At 42.9% G+C, this 21,326-nt stretch overlaps 41 non-coding genes across 41 annotated transcripts; all 41 read right to left on the minus strand.

The window, feature by feature from the left end:
* Positions 1–198: 198 nt before the first annotated feature.
* trnaq-cug (transfer RNA glutamine (anticodon CUG)) lies at positions 199–270 on the minus strand. The gene has a single exon. It is a non-coding gene; the product is annotated as a tRNA-Gln (tRNA).
* A 441-nt stretch (positions 271–711) lies between these two features.
* trnav-cac (transfer RNA valine (anticodon CAC)) lies at positions 712–784 on the minus strand. Its single transcript has one exon. It is a non-coding gene; the product is annotated as a tRNA-Val (tRNA).
* A 336-nt stretch (positions 785–1,120) lies between these two features.
* Positions 1,121–1,192, minus strand: trnaq-cug (transfer RNA glutamine (anticodon CUG)). Its single transcript has one exon. It is a non-coding gene; the product is annotated as a tRNA-Gln (tRNA).
* A 442-nt stretch (positions 1,193–1,634) lies between these two features.
* trnav-cac (transfer RNA valine (anticodon CAC)) lies at positions 1,635–1,707 on the minus strand. The gene has a single exon. It is a non-coding gene; the product is annotated as a tRNA-Val (tRNA).
* A 336-nt stretch (positions 1,708–2,043) lies between these two features.
* trnaq-cug (transfer RNA glutamine (anticodon CUG)) lies at positions 2,044–2,115 on the minus strand. The gene has a single exon. It is a non-coding gene; the product is annotated as a tRNA-Gln (tRNA).
* A 441-nt stretch (positions 2,116–2,556) lies between these two features.
* Positions 2,557–2,629, minus strand: trnav-cac (transfer RNA valine (anticodon CAC)). Its single transcript has one exon. It is a non-coding gene; the product is annotated as a tRNA-Val (tRNA).
* Positions 2,630–2,965: 336 nt separating this feature from the next.
* Positions 2,966–3,037, minus strand: trnaq-cug (transfer RNA glutamine (anticodon CUG)). Its single transcript has one exon. It is a non-coding gene; the product is annotated as a tRNA-Gln (tRNA).
* A 442-nt stretch (positions 3,038–3,479) lies between these two features.
* trnav-aac (transfer RNA valine (anticodon AAC)) lies at positions 3,480–3,552 on the minus strand. Its single transcript has one exon. It is a non-coding gene; the product is annotated as a tRNA-Val (tRNA).
* A 336-nt stretch (positions 3,553–3,888) lies between these two features.
* On the minus strand, positions 3,889–3,960 carry trnaq-cug (transfer RNA glutamine (anticodon CUG)). Its single transcript has one exon. It is a non-coding gene; the product is annotated as a tRNA-Gln (tRNA).
* Positions 3,961–4,402: 442 nt separating this feature from the next.
* On the minus strand, positions 4,403–4,475 carry trnav-cac (transfer RNA valine (anticodon CAC)). The gene has a single exon. It is a non-coding gene; the product is annotated as a tRNA-Val (tRNA).
* Positions 4,476–4,811: 336 nt separating this feature from the next.
* On the minus strand, positions 4,812–4,883 carry trnaq-cug (transfer RNA glutamine (anticodon CUG)). Its single transcript has one exon. It is a non-coding gene; the product is annotated as a tRNA-Gln (tRNA).
* Positions 4,884–5,325: 442 nt separating this feature from the next.
* Positions 5,326–5,398, minus strand: trnav-aac (transfer RNA valine (anticodon AAC)). Its single transcript has one exon. It is a non-coding gene; the product is annotated as a tRNA-Val (tRNA).
* A 1,773-nt stretch (positions 5,399–7,171) lies between these two features.
* On the minus strand, positions 7,172–7,244 carry trnav-cac (transfer RNA valine (anticodon CAC)). The gene has a single exon. It is a non-coding gene; the product is annotated as a tRNA-Val (tRNA).
* Positions 7,245–7,580: 336 nt separating this feature from the next.
* Positions 7,581–7,652, minus strand: trnaq-cug (transfer RNA glutamine (anticodon CUG)). The gene has a single exon. It is a non-coding gene; the product is annotated as a tRNA-Gln (tRNA).
* Positions 7,653–8,094: 442 nt separating this feature from the next.
* On the minus strand, positions 8,095–8,167 carry trnav-cac (transfer RNA valine (anticodon CAC)). The gene has a single exon. It is a non-coding gene; the product is annotated as a tRNA-Val (tRNA).
* Positions 8,168–8,503: 336 nt separating this feature from the next.
* trnaq-cug (transfer RNA glutamine (anticodon CUG)) lies at positions 8,504–8,575 on the minus strand. The gene has a single exon. It is a non-coding gene; the product is annotated as a tRNA-Gln (tRNA).
* Positions 8,576–9,016: 441 nt separating this feature from the next.
* trnav-cac (transfer RNA valine (anticodon CAC)) lies at positions 9,017–9,089 on the minus strand. The gene has a single exon. It is a non-coding gene; the product is annotated as a tRNA-Val (tRNA).
* A 336-nt stretch (positions 9,090–9,425) lies between these two features.
* On the minus strand, positions 9,426–9,497 carry trnaq-cug (transfer RNA glutamine (anticodon CUG)). The gene has a single exon. It is a non-coding gene; the product is annotated as a tRNA-Gln (tRNA).
* A 442-nt stretch (positions 9,498–9,939) lies between these two features.
* Positions 9,940–10,012, minus strand: trnav-cac (transfer RNA valine (anticodon CAC)). The gene has a single exon. It is a non-coding gene; the product is annotated as a tRNA-Val (tRNA).
* A 336-nt stretch (positions 10,013–10,348) lies between these two features.
* On the minus strand, positions 10,349–10,420 carry trnaq-cug (transfer RNA glutamine (anticodon CUG)). Its single transcript has one exon. It is a non-coding gene; the product is annotated as a tRNA-Gln (tRNA).
* Positions 10,421–10,861: 441 nt separating this feature from the next.
* Positions 10,862–10,934, minus strand: trnav-cac (transfer RNA valine (anticodon CAC)). The gene has a single exon. It is a non-coding gene; the product is annotated as a tRNA-Val (tRNA).
* Positions 10,935–11,270: 336 nt separating this feature from the next.
* Positions 11,271–11,342, minus strand: trnaq-cug (transfer RNA glutamine (anticodon CUG)). Its single transcript has one exon. It is a non-coding gene; the product is annotated as a tRNA-Gln (tRNA).
* A 442-nt stretch (positions 11,343–11,784) lies between these two features.
* On the minus strand, positions 11,785–11,857 carry trnav-aac (transfer RNA valine (anticodon AAC)). Its single transcript has one exon. It is a non-coding gene; the product is annotated as a tRNA-Val (tRNA).
* Positions 11,858–12,193: 336 nt separating this feature from the next.
* Positions 12,194–12,265, minus strand: trnaq-cug (transfer RNA glutamine (anticodon CUG)). Its single transcript has one exon. It is a non-coding gene; the product is annotated as a tRNA-Gln (tRNA).
* A 442-nt stretch (positions 12,266–12,707) lies between these two features.
* Positions 12,708–12,780, minus strand: trnav-cac (transfer RNA valine (anticodon CAC)). Its single transcript has one exon. It is a non-coding gene; the product is annotated as a tRNA-Val (tRNA).
* Positions 12,781–13,116: 336 nt separating this feature from the next.
* On the minus strand, positions 13,117–13,188 carry trnaq-cug (transfer RNA glutamine (anticodon CUG)). The gene has a single exon. It is a non-coding gene; the product is annotated as a tRNA-Gln (tRNA).
* Positions 13,189–13,630: 442 nt separating this feature from the next.
* trnav-cac (transfer RNA valine (anticodon CAC)) lies at positions 13,631–13,703 on the minus strand. Its single transcript has one exon. It is a non-coding gene; the product is annotated as a tRNA-Val (tRNA).
* A 336-nt stretch (positions 13,704–14,039) lies between these two features.
* Positions 14,040–14,111, minus strand: trnaq-cug (transfer RNA glutamine (anticodon CUG)). Its single transcript has one exon. It is a non-coding gene; the product is annotated as a tRNA-Gln (tRNA).
* A 445-nt stretch (positions 14,112–14,556) lies between these two features.
* On the minus strand, positions 14,557–14,629 carry trnav-aac (transfer RNA valine (anticodon AAC)). Its single transcript has one exon. It is a non-coding gene; the product is annotated as a tRNA-Val (tRNA).
* A 336-nt stretch (positions 14,630–14,965) lies between these two features.
* trnaq-cug (transfer RNA glutamine (anticodon CUG)) lies at positions 14,966–15,037 on the minus strand. Its single transcript has one exon. It is a non-coding gene; the product is annotated as a tRNA-Gln (tRNA).
* Positions 15,038–16,402: 1,365 nt separating this feature from the next.
* On the minus strand, positions 16,403–16,475 carry trnav-cac (transfer RNA valine (anticodon CAC)). Its single transcript has one exon. It is a non-coding gene; the product is annotated as a tRNA-Val (tRNA).
* A 336-nt stretch (positions 16,476–16,811) lies between these two features.
* Positions 16,812–16,883, minus strand: trnaq-cug (transfer RNA glutamine (anticodon CUG)). The gene has a single exon. It is a non-coding gene; the product is annotated as a tRNA-Gln (tRNA).
* Positions 16,884–17,324: 441 nt separating this feature from the next.
* Positions 17,325–17,397, minus strand: trnav-cac (transfer RNA valine (anticodon CAC)). The gene has a single exon. It is a non-coding gene; the product is annotated as a tRNA-Val (tRNA).
* A 336-nt stretch (positions 17,398–17,733) lies between these two features.
* trnaq-cug (transfer RNA glutamine (anticodon CUG)) lies at positions 17,734–17,805 on the minus strand. Its single transcript has one exon. It is a non-coding gene; the product is annotated as a tRNA-Gln (tRNA).
* Positions 17,806–18,247: 442 nt separating this feature from the next.
* Positions 18,248–18,320, minus strand: trnav-aac (transfer RNA valine (anticodon AAC)). The gene has a single exon. It is a non-coding gene; the product is annotated as a tRNA-Val (tRNA).
* A 336-nt stretch (positions 18,321–18,656) lies between these two features.
* On the minus strand, positions 18,657–18,728 carry trnaq-cug (transfer RNA glutamine (anticodon CUG)). Its single transcript has one exon. It is a non-coding gene; the product is annotated as a tRNA-Gln (tRNA).
* A 442-nt stretch (positions 18,729–19,170) lies between these two features.
* trnav-aac (transfer RNA valine (anticodon AAC)) lies at positions 19,171–19,243 on the minus strand. Its single transcript has one exon. It is a non-coding gene; the product is annotated as a tRNA-Val (tRNA).
* Positions 19,244–19,579: 336 nt separating this feature from the next.
* Positions 19,580–19,651, minus strand: trnaq-cug (transfer RNA glutamine (anticodon CUG)). Its single transcript has one exon. It is a non-coding gene; the product is annotated as a tRNA-Gln (tRNA).
* A 442-nt stretch (positions 19,652–20,093) lies between these two features.
* On the minus strand, positions 20,094–20,166 carry trnav-aac (transfer RNA valine (anticodon AAC)). Its single transcript has one exon. It is a non-coding gene; the product is annotated as a tRNA-Val (tRNA).
* A 336-nt stretch (positions 20,167–20,502) lies between these two features.
* On the minus strand, positions 20,503–20,574 carry trnaq-cug (transfer RNA glutamine (anticodon CUG)). The gene has a single exon. It is a non-coding gene; the product is annotated as a tRNA-Gln (tRNA).
* A 442-nt stretch (positions 20,575–21,016) lies between these two features.
* On the minus strand, positions 21,017–21,089 carry trnav-aac (transfer RNA valine (anticodon AAC)). The gene has a single exon. It is a non-coding gene; the product is annotated as a tRNA-Val (tRNA).
* Between the last annotated feature and the right edge of the window lie 237 nt (positions 21,090–21,326).

The raw sequence follows: 21,326 nt of genomic DNA on the forward strand, positions 1-21,326 counted from the left end.
GAGCATGGATAAATAGAAGCATCGTAAATGAATATGCAAGAGGAAACCAAAAAAGATTCAACTAGCAACACAGAGGTGTGACGTCACATACCACAGATCCTCTCAGCTGGAATCGTGCACTCTGGTGTCCTTTCACAACTGACTAGCCTACTCAACTCATCTACTTTCCAGAACGCAACCATGACAGCACACACCTGGAGGTTCCACCGAGATTTGAACTCGGATCACTGGATTCAGAGTCCAGAGTGCTGACCTTTACACCATGGAACCCCTTCCACAGTCAATTTACGCTCTCAGTCATGCAAATGCTCGACAATGGAAGGATTTTAGCAACGTGATTTTTTTTGTCAATTTTTCAGTGATACTCTTACAGCTTGTATTCTCAGAATTGGCACGACAGTCAAGCAACACATTCTGTATCTTCTTCAATGGTCAAAGGTTAGAATCCGCCTGTCAAGCGGAGGAACAGGGTTCGATTCCTTGATGGAAGGTTGCCATTTTCGCTCAGCAGCTAGGGGTTTGCCAAAGTCCGTTTCAAACAACAGCATCGGAAAATATTTTTAAAACCTTAAAAAATTGACTTTACATGTCAAGAATAGCAGATGAGGCTCCCCTCCTATCCATAATTATGAATATGTTGATGTTGCTATAATTAACGTGCAGTCATACATCTTCACACAAGGATGAAATAAATAAAGGAGGGGCAAGTAATGTTTCCGCCCAGTTTCGAACTGAGGACCTTTCGCGTGTGAGGCGAATGTGATAACCACTACACTACGGAAACTGGAACCATGCCTATTCACTAGTGTTCCGGACGCCAAAGAATGAGGTAAGTTTTCCCAAATTTTGTTGCTCACGGAAAGTGATTTTGGAGTCGCAACAAATTGAGTCAGAAGTGGGATTGTAACACACTCCTCTGGGAGAGCATGGATAAATAGAATCATCGTAAATGAACATGCAAGAGGAAACCAAAAAAGATTCAACTAGCAACACAGAGGTGTGACGTCACATACCACAGATCCTCTCAGCTGGAATCGTGCACTCTGGTGTCCTTTCACAACTGACTAGCCTACTCAACTCATCTACTTTCCAGAACGCAACCATGAAAGCACACACCTGAAGGTTCCACCGAGATTTGAACTCGGATCACTGGATTCAGAGTCCAGAGTGCTGACCTTTACACCATGGAACCCCTTCCACAGTCAATTTACGCTCTCAGTCATGCAAATGCTCGACAATGGAAGGATTTTAGCAACGTGATTTTTTTTTGTCAATTTTTCAGTGATACTCTTACAGCTTGTATTCTCAGAATTGGCACGACAGTCAAGCAACACATTCTGTATCTTCTTCAAAGGTCAAAGTTTAGAATCCGCCTGTCAAGCGGAGGAACAGGGTTCGATTCCTTGATGGAAGGTTGCCATTTTCGCTCAGCAGCTAGGGGTTTGCCAAAGTCCGTTTCAAACAACAGCATCGGAAAATCTTTTTAAAACCTGAAAAAATTTACTTTACATGTCAAGAATAGCAGATGAAGCTCCCCTCCTATCCATAATTATGAATATGTTGATGTTGCTATCATTAACGTGCAGTCATACATCTTCACACAAGGATGAAATAAATATAGGAGGAGCAAGTAATGTTTCCGCCCAGTTTCGAACTGAGGACCTTTCGCGTGTGAGGCGAATGTGATAACCACTACACTACGGAAACTGGAACCATGCCTATTCACTAGTGTTCCGGACGCCAAAGAATGAGGTAAGTTTTCCCAAATTTTGTTGCTCACGGAAAGTGATTTTGGAGTCGCAACAAATTGAGTCAGAAGTGGGATTGTAACACACTCCTGTGGGAGAGCATGGATAAATAGAAGCATCGTAAATGAATATGCAAGAGGAAACCAAAAAAGATTCAACTAGCAACACAGAGGTGTGACGTCACATACCACAGATCCTCTCAGCTGGAATCGTGCACTCTGGTGTCCTTTCACAACTGACTAGCCTACTCAACTCATCTACTTTCCAGAACGCAACCATGACAGCACACACCTGGAGGTTCCACCGAGATTTGAACTCGGATCACTGGATTCAGAGTCCAGAGTGCTGACCTTTACACCATGGAACCCCTTCCACAGTCAATTTACGCTCTCAGTCATGCAAATGCTCGACAATGGAAGGATTTTAGCAACGTGATTTTTTTTGTCAATTTTTCAGTGATACTCTTACAGCTTGTATTCTCAGAATTGGCACGACAGTCAAGCAACACATTCTGTATCTTCTTCAATGGTCAAAGGTTAGAATCCGCCTGTCAAGCGGAGGAACAGGGTTCGATTCCTTGATGGAAGGTTGCCATTTTCGCTCAGCAGCTAGGGGTTTGCCAAAGTCCGTTTCAAACAACAGCATCGGAAAATCTTTTTAAAACCTTAAAAAATTGACTTTACATGTCAAGAATAGCAGATGAGGCTCCCCTCCTATCCATAATTATGAATATGTTGATGTTGCTATAATTAACGTGCAGTCATACATCTTCACACAAGGATGAAATAAATAAAGGAGGGGCAAGTAATGTTTCCGCCCAGTTTTGAACTGAGGACCTTTCGCGTGTGAGGCGAATGTGATAACCACTACACTACGGAAACTGGAACCATGCCTATTCACTAGTGTTCCGGACGCCAAAGAATGAGGTAAGTTTTCCCAAATTTTGTTGCTCACGGAAAGTGATTTTGGAGTCGCAACAAATTGAGTCAGAAGTGGGATTGTAACACACTCCTCTGGGAGAGCATGGATAAATAGAATCATCGTAAATGAACATGCAAGAGGAAACCAAAAAAGATTCAACTAGCAACACAGAGGTGTGACGTCACATACCACAGATCCTCTCAGCTGGAATCGTGCACTCTGGTGTCCTTTCACAACTGACTAGCCTACTCAACTCATCTACTTTCCAGAACGCAACCATGAAAGCACACACCTGAAGGTTCCACCGAGATTTGAACTCGGATCACTGGATTCAGAGTCCAGAGTGCTGACCTTTACACCATGGAACCCCTTCCACAGTCAATTTACGCTCTCAGTCATGCAAATGCTCGACAATGGAAGGATTTTAGCAACGTGATTTTTTTTTGTCAATTTTTCAGTGATACTCTTACAGCTTGTATTCTCAGAATTGGCACGACAGTCAAGCAACACATTCTGTATCTTCTTCAAAGGTCAAAGTTTAGAATCCGCCTGTCAAGCGGAGGAACAGGGTTCGATTCCTTGATGGAAGGTTGCCATTTTCGCTCAGCAGCTAGGGGTTTGCCAAAGTCCGTTTCAAACAACAGCATCGGAAAATCTTTTTAAAACCTGAAAAAATTGACTTTACATGTCAAGAATAGCAGATGAGGCTCCCCTCCTATCCATAATTATGAATATGTTGATGTTGCTATCATTAACGTGCAGTCATACATCTTCACACAAGGATGAAATAAATAATGGAGGAGCAAGTAATGTTTCCGCCCAGTTTCGAACTGAGGACCTTTCGCGTGTTAGGCGAATGTGATAACCACTACACTACGGAAACTGAACCCATGCCTAGTCACTAGTGATCCGGAAGCCAAAGAATGAGGTAAGTTTTCCCAAATTTTGTTGCTCGCGGAAAGAGTTTGTGGAGATGCAACAAATTGAGTCAGAAGTGGGATTGTAACACACTCCTCTGGGAGAGCATGGATAAATAGAATCATCGTAAATGAACATGCAAGAGGAAACCAAAAAAGATTCAACTAGCAACACAGAGGTGTGACATCACATACCATAGATCCTCTCAGCTGGAATCGTGCACTCTGGTGTCCTTTCACAACTGACTAGCCTACTCAACTCATCTTCTTTCCAGAACACAACCATGACAGCACACACCTGGAGGTTCCACCGAGATTTGAACTCGGATCACTGGATTCAGAGTCCAGAGTGCTGACCTTTACACCATGGAACCCCTTCCACAGTCAATTTACGCTCTCAGTCATGCAAATGCTCGACAATGGAAGGATTTTAGCAACGTGATTTTTTTTTGTCAATTTTTCAGTGATACTCTTACAGCTTGTATTCTCAGAATTGGCACGACAGTCAAGCAACACATTCTGTATCTTCTTCAATGGTCAAAGGTTAGAATCAGCCTGTCAAGCGGAGGAACAGGGTTCGATTCCTTGATGGAAGGTTGCCATTTTCGCTCAGCAGCTAGGGGTTTGCCAAAGTCCGTTTCAAACAACAGCATCGGAAAATCTTTTTAAAACCTGAAAAAATTGACTTTACATGTCAAGGATAGCAGATGAGGCTCCCCTCCTATCCATAATTATGAATATGTTGATGTTGCTATAATTAACGTGCAGTCATACATCTTCACACAAGGATGAAATAAATAAAGGAGGGGCAAGTAATGTTTCCGCCCAGTTTCGAACTGAGGACCTTTCGCGTGTGAGGCGAATGTGATAACCACTACACTACGGAAACTGGAACCATGCCTATTCACTAGTGTTCCGGACGCCAAAGAATGAGGTAAGTTTTCCCAAATTTTGTTGCTCACGGAAAGTGATTTTGGAGTCGCAACAAATTGAGTCAGAAGTGGGATTGTAACACACTCCTCTGGGAGAGCATGGATAAATAGAATCATCGTAAATGAACATGCAAGAGGAAACCAAAAAAGATTCAACTAGCAACACAGAGGTGTGACGTCACATACCACAGATCCTCTCAGCTGGAATCGTGCACTCTGGTGTCCTTTCACAACTGACTAGCCTACTCAACTCATCTACTTTCCAGAACGCAACCATGAAAGCACACACCTGAAGGTTCCACCGAGATTTGAACTCGGATCACTGGATTCAGAGTCCAGAGTGCTGACCTTTACACCATGGAACCCCTTCCACAGTCAATTTACGCTCTCAGTCATGCAAATGCTCGACAATGGAAGGATTTTAGCAACGTGATTTTTTTTTGTCAATTTTTCAGTGATACTCTTACAGCTTGTATTCTCAGAATTGGCACGACAGTCAAGCAACACATTCTGTATCTTCTTCAAAGGTCAAAGTTTAGAATCCGCCTGTCAAGCGGAGGAACAGGGTTCGATTCCTTGATGGAAGGTTGCCATTTTCGCTCAGCAGCTAGGGGTTTGCCAAAGTCCGTTTCAAACAACAGCATCGGAAAATCTTTTTAAAACCTGAAAAAATTTACTTTACATGTCAAGAATAGCAGATGAAGCTCCCCTCCTATCCATAATTATGAATATGTTGATGTTGCTATCATTAACGTGCAGTCATACATCTTCACACAAGGATGAAATAAATATAGGAGGAGCAAGTAATGTTTCCGCCCAGTTTCGAACTGAGGACCTTTCGCGTGTTAGGCGAATGTGATAACCACTACACTATGGAAACTGAACCCATGCCTATTCACTAGTGTTCCCGACGCCAAAGAATGAGGTAAGTTTTCCCAAATTTTGTTGCTCACGGAAAGTTATTTTGGAGTCGCAACAAATTGAGTCAGAAGTGGGATTGTAACACACTCCTCTGGGAGAGCATGGATAAATAGAAGCATCGTAAATGAACATGCAAGAGGAAACCAAAAGAGATTCAACTAGCAACACAGAGGTGTGACATCACATACCATAGATCCTCTCAGCTGGAATCGTGCACTCTGGTGTCCTTTCACAACTGACTAGCCTACTCAACTCATCTTCTTTCCAGAACACAACCATGACAGCACACACCTGGAAGTTCCACCGAGATTTGAACTCGGATCACTGGATTCAGAGTCCAGAGTGCTGACCTTTACACCATGGAACCCCTTCCACAGTCAATTTACGCTCTCAGTCATGCAAATGCTCGACAATGGAAGGATTTTAGCAACGTGATTTTTTTTTGTCAATTTTTCAGTGATACTCTTACAACTTGTATTCTCAGAATTGGCACGACAGTCAAGCAACACATTCTGTATCTTCTTCAATGGTCAAAGGTTAGAATCCGCCTGTCAAGCGGAGGAACAGGGTTCGATTCCTTGACGGAAGGTTGCCATTTTCGCTCAGCAGCTAGGGGTTTGCCAAAGTCCGTTTCAAACAACAGCATCGGAAAATCTTTTTAAAACCTGAAAAAATTGACTTTACATGTCAAGGATAGCAGATGAGGCTCCCCTCCTATCCATAATTATGAATATGTTGATGTTGCTATCATTAACGTGCAGTCATACATCTTCCCACAAGGGTGGGATAAATAATGGAGGAGCAGGTAATGTTTCCGCCCAGTTTCGAACTGAGGACCTTTTGCGTGTTAGGCGAATGTGATAACCACTACACTACAGAAACTGGAACCATGCCTATTCACTAGTGTTCCAGATGCCAAAGAATGAGGTAAGTTTTCCCAAATTTTGTTGCTCACGGAAAGTGATTTTGGAGTCGCAACAAATTGAGTCAGAAGTGGGATTGTAACACACTCCTGTGGGAGAGCATGGATAAATAGAAGCATCGTAAATGAATATGCAAGAGGAAACCAAAAAAGATTCAACTAGCAACAAAGAGGTGTGACGTCACATACCACAGATCCTCTCAGCTGGAATCGTGCACTCTGGTGTCCTTTCACAACTGACTAGCCTACTCAACTCATCTTCTTTCCAGAACACAACCATGACAGCACACACCTGGAGGTTCCACCGAGATTTGAACTCGGATCACTGGATTCAAAGTCCAGAGGGCTGACCTTTACACCATGGAACCCCTTCCACAGTCAATTTACGCTCTCAGTCATGCAAATGCTCGACAATGGAAGGATTTTAGCAACGTGATTTTTTTTTGTCAATTTTTCAGTGATACTCTTACAGCTTGTATTCTCAGAATTGGCACGACAGTCAAGCAACACATTCTGTATCTTCTTCAATGGTCAAAGGTTAGAATCCGCCTGTCAAGCGGAGGAACAGGGTTCGATTCCTTGATGGAAGGTTGCCATTTTCGCTCAGCAGCTAGGGGTTTGCCAAAGTCCGTTTCAAACAACAGCATCGGAAAATCTTTTTAAAACCTTAAAAAATTGACTTTACATGTCAAGAATAGCAGATGAGGCTCCCCTCCTATCCATAATTATGAATATGTTGATGTTGCTATCATTAACGTGCAGTCATACATCTTCACACAAGGATGAAATAAATAAAGGAGGGGCAAGTAATGTTTCCGCCCAGTTTCGAACTGAGGACCTTTCGAGTGTGAGGCGAATGTGATAACCACTACACTACGGAAACTGGAACCATGCCTATTCACTAGTGTTCCGGACGCCAAAGAATGAGGTAAGTTTTCCCAAATTTTGTTGCTCACGGAAAGTGATTTTGGAGTCGCAACAAATTGAGTCAGAAGTGGGATTGTAACACACTCCTCTGGGAGAGCATGGATAAATAGAATCATCGTAAATGAACATGCAAGAGGAAACCAAAAAAGATTCAACTAGCAACACAGAGGTGTGACGTCACATACCACAGATCCTCTCAGCTGGAATCGTGCACTCTGGTGTCCTTTCACAACTGACTAGCCTACTCAACTCATCTACTTTCCAGAACGCAACCATGAAAGCACACACCTGAAGGTTCCACCGAGATTTGAACTCGGATCACTGGATTCAGAGTCCAGAGTGCTGACCTTTACACCATGGAACCCCTTCCACAGTCAATTTACGCTCTCAGTCATGCAAATGCTCGACAATGGAAGGATTTTAGCAACGTGATTTTTTTTTGTCAATTTTTCAGTGATACTCTTACAGCTTGTATTCTCAGAATTGGCACGACAGTCAAGCAACACATTCTGAATCTTCTTCAATGGTCAAAAGTTAGAATCCGCCTGTCAAGCGGAGGAACAGGGTTCGATTCCTTGATGGAAGGTTGCCATTTTCGCTCAGCAGCTAGGGGTTTGCCAAAGTCCGTTTCAAACAACAGCATCGGAAAATCTTTTTAAAACCTGAAAAAATTTACTTTACATGTCAAGAATAGCAGATGAAGCTCCCCTCCTATCCATAATTATGAATATGTTGATGTTGCTATCATTAACGTGCAGTCATACATCTTCACACAAGGATGAAATAAATATAGGAGGAGCAAGTAATGTTTCCGCCCAGTTTCGAACTGAGGACCTTTCGCGTGTGAGGCGAATGTGATAACCACTACACTACGGAAACTGAAGCCATCCCTATTCACTAGTGTTCCGGACGCCAAAGAATGAGGTAAGTTTTCCCAAATTTTGTTGCTCACGGAAAGTGATTTTGGAGTCGCAACAAATTGAGTCAGAAGTGGGATTGTAACACACTCCTGTGGGAGAGCATGGATAAATAGAAGCATCGTAAATGAATATGCAAGAGGAAACCAAAAAAGATTCAACTAGCAACACAGAGGTGTGACGTCACATACCACAGATCCTCTCAGCTGGAATCGTGCACTCTGGTGTCCTTTCACAACTGACTAGCCTACTCAACTCATCTACTTTCCAGAACGCAACCATGACAGCACACACCTGGAGGTTCCACCGAGATTTGAACTCGGATCACTGGATTCAGAGTCCAGAGTGCTGACCTTTACACCATGGAACCCCTTCCACAGTCAATTTACGCTCTCAGTCATGCAAATGCTCGACAATGGAAGGATTTTAGCAACGTGATTTTTTTTGTCAATTTTTCAGTGATACTCTTACAGCTTGTATTCTCAGAATTGGCACGACAGTCAAGCAACACATTCTGTATCTTCTTCAATGGTCAAAGGTTAGAATCCGCCTGTCAAGCGGAGGAACAGGGTTCGATTCCTTGATGGAAGGTTGCCATTTTCGCTCAGCAGCTAGGGGTTTGCCAAAGTCCGTTTCAAACAACAGCATCGGAAAATATTTTTAAAACCTTAAAAAATTGACTTTACATGTCAAGAATAGCAGATGAGGCTCCCCTCCTATCCATAATTATGAATATGTTGATGTTGCTATAATTAACGTGCAGTCATACATCTTCACACAAGGATGAAATAAATAAAGGAGGGGCAAGTAATGTTTCCGCCCAGTTTCGAACTGAGGACCTTTCGCGTGTGAGGCGAATGTGATAACCACTACACTACGGAAACTGGAACCATGCCTATTCACTAGTGTTCCGGACGCCAAAGAATGAGGTAAGTTTTCCCAAATTTTGTTGCTCACGGAAAGTGATTTTGGAGTCGCAACAAATTGAGTCAGAAGTGGGATTGTAACACACTCCTCTGGGAGAGCATGGATAAATAGAATCATCGTAAATGAACATGCAAGAGGAAACCAAAAAAGATTCAACTAGCAACACAGAGGTGTGACGTCACATACCACAGATCCTCTCAGCTGGAATCGTGCACTCTGGTGTCCTTTCACAACTGACTAGCCTACTCAACTCATCTACTTTCCAGAACGCAACCATGAAAGCACACACCTGAAGGTTCCACCGAGATTTGAACTCGGATCACTGGATTCAGAGTCCAGAGTGCTGACCTTTACACCATGGAACCCCTTCCACAGTCAATTTACGCTCTCAGTCATGCAAATGCTCGACAATGGAAGGATTTTAGCAACGTGATTTTTTTTTGTCAATTTTTCAGTGATACTCTTACAGCTTGTATTCTCAGAATTGGCACGACAGTCAAGCAACACATTCTGTATCTTCTTCAAAGGTCAAAGTTTAGAATCCGCCTGTCAAGCGGAGGAACAGGGTTCGATTCCTTGATGGAAGGTTGCCATTTTCGCTCAGCAGCTAGGGGTTTGCCAAAGTCCGTTTCAAACAACAGCATCGGAAAATCTTTTTAAAACCTGAAAAAATTTACTTTACATGTCAAGAATAGCAGATGAAGCTCCCCTCCTATCCATAATTATGAATATGTTGATGTTGCTATCATTAACGTGCAGTCATACATCTTCACACAAGGATGAAATAAATATAGGAGGAGCAAGTAATGTTTCCGCCCAGTTTCGAACTGAGGACCTTTCGCGTGTGAGGCGAATGTGATAACCACTACACTACGGAAACTGGAACCATGCCTATTCACTAGTGTTCCGGACGCCAAAGAATGAGGTAAGTTTTCCCAAATTTTGTTGCTCACGGAAAGTGATTTTGGAGTCGCAACAAATTGAGTCAGAAGTGGGATTGTAACACACTCCTGTGGGAGAGCATGGATAAATAGAAGCATCGTAAATGAATATGCAAGAGGAAACCAAAAAAGATTCAACTAGCAACACAGAGGTGTGACGTCACATACCACAGATCCTCTCAGCTGGAATCGTGCACTCTGGTGTCCTTTCACAACTGACTAGCCTACTCAACTCATCTACTTTCCAGAACGCAACCATGACAGCACACACCTGGAGGTTCCACCGAGATTTGAACTCGGATCACTGGATTCAGAGTCCAGAGTGCTGACCTTTACACCATGGAACCCCTTCCACAGTCAATTTACGCTCTCAGTCATGCAAATGCTCGACAATGGAAGGATTTTAGCAACGTGATTTTTTTTGTCAATTTTTCAGTGATACTCTTACAGCTTGTATTCTCAGAATTGGCACGACAGTCAAGCAACACATTCTGTATCTTCTTCAATGGTCAAAGGTTAGAATCCGCCTGTCAAGCGGAGGAACAGGGTTCGATTCCTTGATGGAAGGTTGCCATTTTCGCTCAGCAGCTAGGGGTTTGCCAAAGTCCGTTTCAAACAACAGCATCGGAAAATCTTTTTAAAACCTTAAAAAATTGACTTTACATGTCAAGAATAGCAGATGAGGCTCCCCTCCTATCCATAATTATGAATATGTTGATGTTGCTATAATTAACGTGCAGTCATACATCTTCACACAAGGATGAAATAAATAAAGGAGGGGCAAGTAATGTTTCCGCCCAGTTTTGAACTGAGGACCTTTCGCGTGTGAGGCGAATGTGATAACCACTACACTACGGAAACTGGAACCATGCCTATTCACTAGTGTTCCGGACGCCAAAGAATGAGGTAAGTTTTCCCAAATTTTGTTGCTCACGGAAAGTGATTTTGGAGTCGCAACAAATTGAGTCAGAAGTGGGATTGTAACACACTCCTCTGGGAGAGCATGGATAAATAGAATCATCGTAAATGAACATGCAAGAGGAAACCAAAAAAGATTCAACTAGCAACACAGAGGTGTGACGTCACATACCACAGATCCTCTCAGCTGGAATCGTGCACTCTGGTGTCCTTTCACAACTGACTAGCCTACTCAACTCATCTACTTTCCAGAACGCAACCATGAAAGCACACACCTGAAGGTTCCACCGAGATTTGAACTCGGATCACTGGATTCAGAGTCCAGAGTGCTGACCTTTACACCATGGAACCCCTTCCACAGTCAATTTACGCTCTCAGTCATGCAAATGCTCGACAATGGAAGGATTTTAGCAACGTGATTTTTTTTTGTCAATTTTTCAGTGATACTCTTACAGCTTGTATTCTCAGAATTGGCACGACAGTCAAGCAACACATTCTGTATCTTCTTCAAAGGTCAAAGTTTAGAATCCGCCTGTCAAGCGGAGGAACAGGGTTCGATTCCTTGATGGAAGGTTGCCATTTTCGCTCAGCAGCTAGGGGTTTGCCAAAGTCCGTTTCAAACAACAGCATCGGAAAATCTTTTTAAAACCTGAAAAAATTGACTTTACATGTCAAGAATAGCAGATGAGGCTCCCCTCCTATCCATAATTATGAATATGTTGATGTTGCTATCATTAACGTGCAGTCATACATCTTCACACAAGGATGAAATAAATAATGGAGGAGCAAGTAATGTTTCCGCCCAGTTTCGAACTGAGGACCTTTCGCGTGTTAGGCGAATGTGATAACCACTACACTACGGAAACTGAACCCATGCCTAGTCACTAGTGATCCGGAAGCCAAAGAATGAGGTAAGTTTTCCCAAATTTTGTTGCTCGCGGAAAGAGTTTGTGGAGTTGCAACAAATTGAGTCAGAAGTGGGATTGTAACACACTCCTCTGGGAGAGCATGGATAAATAGAATCATCGTAAATGAACATGCAAGAGGAAACCAAAAAAGATTCAACTAGCAACACAGAGGTGTGACATCACATACCATAGATCCTCTCAGCTGGAATCGTGCACTCTGGTGTCCTTTCACAACTGACTAGCCTACTCAACTCATCTTCTTTCCAGAACACAACCATGACAGCACACACCTGGAGGTTCCACCGAGATTTGAACTCGGATCACTGGATTCAGAGTCCAGAGTGCTGACCTTTACACCATGGAACCCCTTCCACAGTCAATTTACGCTCTCAGTCATGCAAATGCTCGACAATGGAAGGATTTTAGCAACGTGATTTTTTTTTGTCAATTTTTCAGTGATACTCTTACAGCTTGTATTCTCAGAATTGGCACGACAGTCAAGCAACACATTCTGTATCTTCTTCAATGGTCAAAGGTTAGAATCAGCCTGTCAAGCGGAGGAACAGGGTTCGATTCCTTGATGGAAGGTTGCCATTTTCGCTCAGCAGCTAGGGGTTTGCCAAAGTCCGTTTCAAACAACAGCATCGGAAAATCTTTTTAAAACCTGAAAAAATTGACTTTACATGTCAAGGATAGCAGATGAGGCTCCCCTCCTATCCATAATTATGAATATGTTGATGTTGCTATAATTAACGTGCAGTCATACATCTTCACACAAGGATGAAATAAATAAAGGAGGGGCAAGTAATGTTTCCGCCCAGTTTCGAACTGAGGACCTTTCGCGTGTGAGGCGAATGTGATAACCACTACACTACGGAAACTGGAACCATGCCTATTCACTAGTGTTCCGGACGCCAAAGAATGAGGTAAGTTTTCCCAAATTTTGTTGCTCACGGAAAGTGATTTTGGAGTCGCAACAAATTGAGTCAGAAGTGGGATTGTAACACACTCCTCTGGGAGAGCATGGATAAATAGAATCATCGTAAATGAACATGCAAGAGGAAACCAAAAAAGATTCAACTAGCAACACAGAGGTGTGACGTCACATACCACAGATCCTCTCAGCTGGAATCGTGCACTCTGGTGTCCTTTCACAACTGACTAGCCTACTCAACTCATCTACTTTCCAGAACGCAACCATGAAAGCACACACCTGAAGGTTCCACCGAGATTTGAACTCGGATCACTGGATTCAGAGTCCAGAGTGCTGACCTTTACACCATGGAACCCCTTCCACAGTCAATTTACGCTCTCAGTCATGCAAATGCTCGACAATGGAAGGATTTTAGCAACGTGATTTTTTTTTGTCAATTTTTCAGTGATACTCTTACAGCTTGTATTCTCAGAATTGGCACGACAGTCAAGCAACACATTCTGTATCTTCTTCAAAGGTCAAAGTTTAGAATCCGCCTGTCAAGCGGAGGAACAGGGTTCGATTCCTTGATGGAAGGTTGCCATTTTCGCTCAGCAGCTAGGGGTTTGCCAAAGTCCGTTTCAAACAACAGCATCGGAAAATCTTTTTAAAACCTGAAAAAATTTACTTTACATGTCAAGAATAGCAGATGAAGCTCCCCTCCTATCCATAATTATGAATATGTTGATGTTGCTATCATTAACGTGCAGTCATACATCTTCACACAAGGATGAAATAAATATAGGAGGAGCAAGTAATGTTTCCGCCCAGTTTCGAACTGAGGACCTTTCGCGTGTGAGGCGAATGTGATAACCACTACACTACGGAAACTGGAACCATGCCTATTCACTAGTGTTCCGGACGCCAAAGAATGAGGTAAGTTTTCCCAAATTTTGTTGCTCACGGAAAGTGATTTTGGAGTCGCAACAAATTGAGTCAGAAGTGGGATTGTAACACACTCCTGTGGGAGAGCATGGATAAATAGAAGCATCGTAAATGAATATGCAAGAGGAAACCAAAAAAGATTCAACTAGCAACACAGAGGTGTGACGTCACATACCACAGATCCTCTCAGCTGGAATCGTGCACTCTGGTGTCCTTTCACAACTGACTAGCCTACTCAACTCATCTACTTTCCAGAACGCAACCATGACAGCACACACCTGGAGGTTCCACCGAGATTTGAACTCGGATCACTGGATTCAGAGTCCAGAGTGCTGACCTTTACACCATGGAACCCCTTCCACAGTCAATTTACGCTCTCAGTCATGCAAATGCTCGACAATGGAAGGATTTTAGCAACGTGATTTTTTTTTGTCAATTTTTCAGTGATACTCTTACAGCTTGTATTCTCAGAATTGGCACGACAGTCAAGCAACACATTCTGTATCTTCTTCAAAGGTCAAAGTTTAGAATCCGCCTGTCAAGCGGAGGAACAGGGTTCGATTCCTTGATGGAAGGTTGCCATTTTCGCTCAGCAGCTAGGGGTTTGCCAAAGTCCGTTTCAAACAACAGCATCGGAAAATCTTTTTAAAACCTGAAAAAATTGACTTTACATGTCAAGAATAGCAGATGAGGGGGCTCCCCTCCTATCCATAATTATGAATATGTTGATGTTGCTATCATTAACGTGCAGTCATACATCTTCACACAAGGATGAAATAAATAATGGAGGAGCAAGTAATGTTTCCGCCCAGTTTCGAACTGAGGACCTTTCGCGTGTTAGGCGAATGTGATAACCACTACACTACGGAAACTGAACCCATGCCTAGTCACTAGTGATCCGGAAGCCAAAGAATGAGGTAAGTTTTCCCAAATTTTGTTGCTCGCGGAAAGAGTTTGTGGAGTTGCAACAAATTGAGTCAGAAGTGGGATTGTAACACACTCCTCTGGGAGAGCATGGATAAATAGAATCATCGTAAATGAACATGCAAGAGGAAACCAAAAAAGATTCAACTAGCAACACAGAGGTGTGACATCACATACCATAGATCCTCTCAGCTGGAATCGTGCACTCTGGTGTCCTTTCACAACTGACTAGCCTACTCAACTCATCTTCTTTCCAGAACACAACCATGACAGCACACACCTGGAGGTTCCACCGAGATTTGAACTCGGATCACTGGATTCAGAGTCCAGAGTGCTGACCTTTACACCATGGAACCCCTTCCACAGTCAATTTACGCTCTCAGTCATGCAAATGCTCGACAATGGAAGGATTTTAGCAACGTGATTTTTTTTTGTCAATTTTTCAGTGATACTCTTACAGCTTGTATTCTCAGAATTGGCACGACAGTCAAGCAACACATTCTGTATCTTCTTCAATGGTCAAAGGTTAGAATCCGCCTGTCAAGCGGAGGAACAGGGTTCGATTCCTTGATGGAAGGTTGCCATTTTCGCTCAGCAGCTAGGGGTTTGCCAAAGTCCGTTTCAAACAACAGCATCGGAAAATCTTTTTAAAACCTGAAAAAATTGACTTTACATGTCAAGGATAGCAGATGAGGCTCCCCTCCTATCCATAATTATGAATATGTTGATGTTGCTATCATTAACGTGCAGTCATACATCTTCACACAAGGATGAAATAAATAATGGAGGAGCAAGTAATGTTTCCGCCCAGTTTCGAACTGAGGACCTTTCATGTGTTAGGCGAACGTGATAACCGCTACACTATGGAAACTGAACACATGCCTATTCACTAGTGTTCCCGACGCCAAAGAATGAGGTAAGTTTTCCCAAATTAAGTTGCTCACGGAAAGTGATTTTGGAGTCGCAACAAACTGAGTCAGAAGTGGGATTGTAACACACTCCTCTGGGAGAGCATGGATAAATAGAAGCATCGTAAATGAACATGCAAGAGGAAACCAAAAGAGATTCAACTAGCAACACAGAGGTGTGACATCACATACCATTGATCCTCTCAGCTGGAATCGTGCACTCTGGTGTCCTTTCACAACTGACTAGCCTACTCAACTCATCTTCTTTCCAGAACACAACCATGACAGCACACACCTGGAAGTTCCACCGAGATTTGAACTCGGATCACTGGATTCAGAGTCCAGAGTGCTGACCTTTACACCATGGAACCCCTTCCACAGTCAATTTACGCTCTCAGTCATGCAAATGCTCGACAATGGAAGGATTTTAGCAACGTGATTTTTTTTTGTCAATTTTTCAGTGATACTCTTACAGCTTGTATTCTCAGAATTGGCACGACAGTCAAGCAACACATTCTGTATCTTCTTCAAAGGTCAAAGTTTAGAATCCGCCTGTCAAGCGGAGGAACAGGGTTCGATTCCTTGATGGAAGGTTGCCATTTTCGCTCAGCAGCTAGGGGTTTGCCAAAGTCCGTTTCAAACAACAGCATCGGAAAATCTTTTTAAAACCTGAAAAAATTTACTTTACATGTCAAGAATAGCAGATGAAGCTCCCCTCCTATCCATAATTATGAATATGTTGATGTTGCTATCATTAACGTGCAGTCATACATCTTCACACAAGGATGAAATAAATATAGGAGGAGCAAGTAATGTTTCCGCCCAGTTTCGAACTGAGGACCTTTCGCGTGTGAGGCGAATGTGATAACCACTACACTACGGAAACTGGAACCATGCCTATTCACTAGTGTTCCGGACGCCAAAGAATGAGGTAAGTTTTCCCAAATTTTGTTGCTCACGGAAAGTGATTTTGGAGTCGCAACAAATTGAGTCAGAAGTGGGATTGTAACACACTCCTGTGGGAGAGCATGGATAAATAGAAGCATCGTAAATGAATATGCAAGAGGAAACCAAAAAAGATTCAACTAGCAACACAGAGGTGTGACGTCACATACCACAGATCCTCTCAGCTGGAATCGTGCACTCTGGTGTCCTTTCACAACTGACTAGCCTACTCAACTCATCTACTTTCCAGAACGCAACCATGACAGCAAACACCTGGAGGTTCCACCGAGATTTGAACTCGGATCACTGGATTCAGAGTCCAGAGTGCTGACCTTTACACCATGGAACCCCTTCCACAGTCAATTTACGCTCTCAGTCATGCAAATGCTCGACAATGGAAGGATTTTAGCAACGTGATTTTTTTTGTCAATTTTTCAGTGATACTCTTACAGCTTGTATTCTCAGAATTGGCACGACAGTCAAGCAACACATTCTGTATCTTCTTCAATGGTCAAAGGTTAGAATCCGCCTGTCAAGCGGAGGAACAGGGTTCGATTCCTTGATGGAAGGTTGCCATTTTCGCTCAGCAGCTAGGGGTTTGCCAAAGTCCGTTTCAAACAACAGCATCGGAAAATCTTTTTAAAACCTTAAAAAATTGACTTTACATGTCAAGAATAGCAGATGAGGCTCCCCTCCTATCCATAATTATGAATATGTTGATGTTGCTATAATTAACGTGCAGTCATACATCTTCACACAAGGATGAAATAAATAAAGGAGGGGCAAGTAATGTTTCCGCCCAGTTTTGAACTGAGGACCTTTCGCGTGTGAGGCGAATGTGATAACCACTACACTACGGAAACTGGAACCATGCCTATTCACTAGTGTTCCGGACGCCAAAGAATGAGGTAAGTTTTCCCAAATTTTGTTGCTCACGGAAAGTGATTTTGGAGTCGCAACAAATTGAGTCAGAAGTGGGATTGTAACACACTCCTCTGGGAGAGCATGGATAAATAGAATCATCGTAAATGAACATGCAAGAGGAAACCAAAAAAGATTCAACTAGCAACACAGAGGTGTGACGTCACATACCACAGATCCTCTCAGCTGGAATCGTGCACTCTGGTGTCCTTTCACAACTGACTAGCCTACTCAACTCATCTACTTTCCAGAACGCAACCATGAAAGCACACACCTGAAGGTTCCACCGAGATTTGAACTCGGATCACTGGATTCAGAGTCCAGAGTGCTGACCTTTACACCATGGAACCCCTTCCACAGTCAATTTACGCTCTCAGTCATGCAAATGCTCGACAATGGAAGGATTTTAGCAACGTGATTTTTTTTTGTCAATTTTTCAGTGATACTCTTACAGCTTGTATTCTCAGAATTGGCACGACAGTCAAGCAACACATTCTGTATCTTCTTCAAAGGTCAAAGTTTAGAATCCGCCTGTCAAGCGGAGGAACAGGGTTCGATTCCTTGATGGAAGGTTGCCATTTTCGCTCAGCAGCTAGGGGTTTGCCAAAGTCCGTTTCAAACAACAGCATCGGAAAATCTTTTTAAAACCTGAAAAAATTGACTTTACATGTCAAGAATAGCAGATGAGGCTCCCCTCCTATCCATAATTATGAATATGTTGATGTTGCTATCATTAACGTGCAGTCATACATCTTCACACAAGGATGAAATAAATAATGGAGGAGCAAGTAATGTTTCCGCCCAGTTTCGAACTGAGGACCTTTCGCGTGTTAGGCGAATGTGATAACCACTACACTACGGAAACTGAACCCATGCCTAGTCACTAGTGATCCGGAAGCCAAAGAATGAGGTAAGTTTTCCCAAATTTTGTTGCTCGCGGAAAGAGTTTGTGGAGTTGCAACAAATTGAGTCAGAAGTGGGATTGTAACACACTCCTCTGGGAGAGCATGGATAAATAGAATCATCGTAAATGAACATGCAAGAGGAAACCAAAAAAGATTCAACTAGCAACACAGAGGTGTGACATCACATACCATAGATCCTCTCAGCTGGAATCGTGCACTCTGGTGTCCTTTCACAACTGACTAGCCTACTCAACTCATCTTCTTTCCAGAACACAACCATGACAGCACACACCTGGAGGTTCCACCGAGATTTGAACTCGGATCACTGGATTCAGAGTCCAGAGTGCTGACCTTTACACCATGGAACCCCTTCCACAGTCAATTTACGCTCTCAGTCATGCAAATGCTCGACAATGGAAGGATTTTAGCAACGTGATTTTTTTTTGTCAATTTTTCAGTGATACTCTTACAGCTTGTATTCTCAGAATTGGCACGACAGTCAAGCAACACATTCTGTATCTTCTTCAATGGTCAAAGGTTAGAATCAGCCTGTCAAGCGGAGGAACAGGGTTCGATTCCTTGATGGAAGGTTGCCATTTTCGCTCAGCAGCTAGGGGTTTGCCAAAGTCCGTTTCAAACAACAGCATCGGAAAATCTTTTTAAAACCTGAAAAAATTGACTTTACATGTCAAGGATAGCAGATGAGGCTCCCCTCCTATCCATAATTATGAATATGTTGATGTTGCTATCATTAACGTGCAGTCATACATCTTCCCACAAGGGTGGGATAAATAATGGAGGAGCAGGTAATGTTTCCGCCCAGTTTCGAACTGAGGACCTTTCGCGTGTTAGGCGAATGTGATAACCACTACACTACGGAAACTGGAACCATGCCTATTCACTAGTGTTCCAGACGCCAAAGAATGAGGTAAGTTTTCCCAAATTTTGTTGCTCACGGAAAGTGATTTTGGAGTCGCAACAAATTGAGTCAGAAGTGGGATTGTAACACACTCCTCTGGGAGAGCATGGATAAATAGAAGCATCGTAAATGAACATGCAAGAGGAAACCAAAAAAGATTCAACTAGCAACACAGAGGTGTGACGTCACATACCACTGATCCTCTCAGCTGGAATCGTGCACTCTGGTGTCCTTTCACAACTGACTAGCCTACTCAACTCATCTACTTTCCAGAACGCAACCATGAAAGCACACACCTGAAGGTTCCACCGAGATTTGAACTCGGATCACTGGATTCAGAGTCCAGAGTGCTGACCTTTACACCATGGAACCCCTTCCACAGTCAATTTACGCTCTCAGTCATGCAAATGCTCGACAATGGAAGGATTTTAGCAACGTGATTTTTTTTTGTCAATTTTTCAGTGATACTCTTACAGCTTGTATTCTCAGAATTGGCACGACAGTCAAGCAACACATTCTGTATCTTCTTCAAAGGTCAAAGTTTAGAATCCGCCTGTCAAGCGGAGGAACAGGGTTCGATTCCTTGATGGAAGGTTGCCATTTTCGCTCAGCAGCTAGGGGTTTGCCAAAGTCCGTTTCAAACAACAGCATCGGAAAATCTTTTTAAAACCTGAAAAAATTGACTTTACATGTCAAGGATAGCAGATGAGGCTCCCCTCCTATCCATAATTATGAATATGTTGATGTTGCTATCATTAACGTGCAGTCATACATCTTCCCACAAGGGTGGGATAAATAATGGAGGAGCAGGTAATGTTTCCGCCCAGTTTCGAACTGAGGACCTTTCGCGTGTTAGGCGAATGTGATAACCACTACACTACGGAAACTGGAACCATGCCTATTCACTAGTGTTCCAGACGCCAAAGAATGAGGTAAGTTTTCCCAAATTTTGTTGCTCACGGAAAGTGATTTTGGAGTCGCAACAAATTGAGTCAGAAGTGGGATTGTAACACACTCCTCTGGGAGAGCATGGATAAATAGAAGCATCGTAAATGAACATGCAAGAGGAAACCAAAAAAGATTCAACTAGCAACACAGAGGTGTGACGTCACATACCACTGATCCTCTCAGCTGGAATCGTGCACTCTGGTGTCCTTTCACAACTGACTAGCCTACTCAACTCATCTACTTTCCAGAACGCAACCATGAAAGCACACACCTGAAGGTTCCACCGAGATTTGAACTCGGATCACTGGATTCAGAGTCCAGAGTGCTGACCTTTACACCATGGAACCCCTTCCACAGTCAATTTACGCTCTCAGTCATGCAAATGCTCGACAATGGAAGGATTTTAGCAACGTGATTTTTTTTTGTCAATTTTTCAGTGATACTCTTACAGCTTGTATTCTCAGAATTGGCACGACAGTCAAGCAACACATTCTGTATCTTCTTCAAAGGTCAAAGTTTAGAATCCGCCTGTCAAGCGGAGGAACAGGGTTCGATTCCTTGATGGAAGGTTGCCATTTTCGCTCAGCAGCTAGGGGTTTGCCAAAGTCCGTTTCAAACAACAGCATCGGAAAATCTTTTTAAAACCTGAAAAAATTGACTTTACATGTCAAGAATAGCAGATGAGGCTCCCCTCCTATCCATAATTATGAATATGTTGATGTTGCTATCATTAACGTGCAGTCATACATCTTCACACAAGGATGAAATAAATAATGGAGGAGCAAGTAATGTTTCCGCCCAGTTTCGAACTGAGGACCTTTCGCGTGTTAGGCGAATGTGATAACCACTACACTACGGAAACTGAACCCATGCCTAGTCACTAGTGATCCGGAAGCCAAAGAATGAGGTAAGTTTTCCCAAATTTTGTTGCTCGCGGAAAGAGTTTGTGGAGTTGCAACAAATTGAGTCAGAAGTGGGATTGTAACACACTCCTCTGGGAGAGCATGGATAAATAGAATCATCGTAAATGAACATGCAAGAGGAAACCAAAAAAGATTCAACTAGCAACACAGAGGTGTGACATCACATACCATAGATC

Source organism: Odontesthes bonariensis, chromosome 11 (genome assembly GCF_027942865.1).
Source record: "Odontesthes bonariensis isolate fOdoBon6 chromosome 11, fOdoBon6.hap1, whole genome shotgun sequence".
Lineage (NCBI taxonomy): Eukaryota > Metazoa > Chordata > Actinopteri > Atheriniformes > Atherinopsidae > Odontesthes > Odontesthes bonariensis.